Raw genomic sequence first — 1,824 nt, 5'->3', positions numbered from 1 at the left:
TATTTGTTGATTGAAAGTGTTGTTTTGAGTTGGTTGGTTATTCGAACCTTGTTGGTTATACGAGTTATTGTTGGGTCCATTTGGATTGTAAAGAATGTTTTGATTTCGATTGAAGTTCAGCTTTGGCGGTTGATAATTATTTTGATAATTATTTCCCGGCCTTTGGTTCATATAGGAAACATTCTCTCGTTGTTCCATCGTTGGTTCAATGTAACAATCTTTCGTTAAGTGTGGTCCACCGCATTGCTCACAACTGATTCGTATTGCGTGAATATCTTTATTCATCTTTTCCATTCGTCTTTCGAAAGCATCTATTTTTGCGGAAACGGAATCCAAGTCATGGCTAGAATCGGCTCTAGCCGCTTTAGATGAACGAAAAATATCTTTTTCTTGATGCCACTCATGAGAGTGGGAGGCTGTGTTATCAATAATTTTGTAAGCTTCAGTTGCTGTTTTCTTCATAATTGAACCACCAGCTGTTATGTCTATGTCTTTCCGTGTAGCAACGTTGACACCTTGGTAGAATATTTGTACTATTTGATAAGTGTCTAAACCGTGTTGAGGACATCCTCTCAACATCCTTCCGAATCTTGTCCATGCCTCATATAATGTTTCATTTGGCTTTTGCGCGAACGTAACAATTTCTCCTTGAAGTCTCACGGCTTTGGATGCCGGAAAGAATTGTTTAAGAAATTTTTCAACTAAAACATTCCATGTGTCAATCGCCCCTTCAGGTAACGATTCTAACCAATCTTTGGCTTCTCCCTTTAAAGTCCAGGGAAACAACATGAGATAGATCTGTTCATCCTCAACTTCTCGGATTTTGAATAGTGTACAGATCCTATTAAACGTACGAAGATGTTCGTTTGGATCTTCCTTCGGCGCACCACTATATTGGCACTGATTAGTTACCATGTGTAGGATTTGTCCTTTGATTTCATAATCTGGCGCATTAATGTCTGGCTTAATAATGGCGTGACCTTGGCCCGTGCGTGTGGCTCTCATTCGGTCTTCCATACTTAGAAGTTCCAGATTTTCCATAATTGAATTTGTTGAATACGAATCACTAGAAGATTCTGATTTAATGGTTTGTGGTTCAGGAGGAATAATTAGTGGTTCTGGATCTTGGAATTGTCCCTGAATATTCTCCGGATTCTCAATTGTGAGGTCGGGTTCAAAAGATGGATTATCGGAAATTTGAGTTGGAGTTCTTGGTCGACTAGATGACGATTCTAAAGAAAAATCAACGGCGGCGATATTTGTTAAACGATGTCTTGATCGAGTTACAGGTGGTGAACGTATGACAGGCGGTGAACGTCTTACTCGGTGCATTCACAGAATATCCTATTAGTTATAAAAATAATAAGAAAAACTTATATAAGCTATCCAATTAATAGACTTTTCTGATTTTTGCCCACGTTTCGAATAGCCAAAAGATGCAGCAGGTAGCCAGGACCCTTTAAATCGGAAGCCCACAACTAGCCACTAACAAATCTAACTATTACTACGAACCAGAAAAATGTCAACGTCCATTAATTTAACCGTTTAAATAATTTTTCTTTCCGTTTGAGAAATTTGATAAGAAGTAGAGAAAATTCTATATCCTATAACTAGAGCGTCGAGAAATAAGAAAGAAAAAGATTGTGCGTCGAAAAGTGTCGAAAAATAAAAAGGTTGAAAAATAGGCGTCGAAAAATAAAAATAAGAAAGTAGCGCGAAAAATGGCGTCGCAAAATTCTAAAGCACCTAAATCTTAGTCTAAGGAATAAGCACTTAAGGGATTTTACGGCAAAGCCTAAAAATTCTAGAAATAAAAATAACTAT

The 1,824-nt window shown here is 37.5% G+C and overlaps 1 non-coding gene across 1 annotated transcript; it reads left to right on the top strand.

The window, feature by feature from the left end:
• Positions 1–550: 550 nt before the first annotated feature.
• On the top strand, positions 551–657 carry LOC139903623 (small nucleolar RNA R71). Its single transcript, XR_011778433.1, has one exon. It is a non-coding gene; the product is annotated as a small nucleolar RNA R71 (small nucleolar RNA).
• The last annotated feature ends 1,167 nt before the right edge of the window (positions 658–1,824 follow it).

This window comes from Rutidosis leptorrhynchoides, chromosome 3 (genome assembly GCF_046630445.1).
Source record: "Rutidosis leptorrhynchoides isolate AG116_Rl617_1_P2 chromosome 3, CSIRO_AGI_Rlap_v1, whole genome shotgun sequence".
In the NCBI taxonomy this organism is placed as follows: domain Eukaryota; kingdom Viridiplantae; phylum Streptophyta; class Magnoliopsida; order Asterales; family Asteraceae; genus Rutidosis; species Rutidosis leptorrhynchoides.
This window is presented reverse-complemented; position numbering and strand designations above follow the sequence as displayed.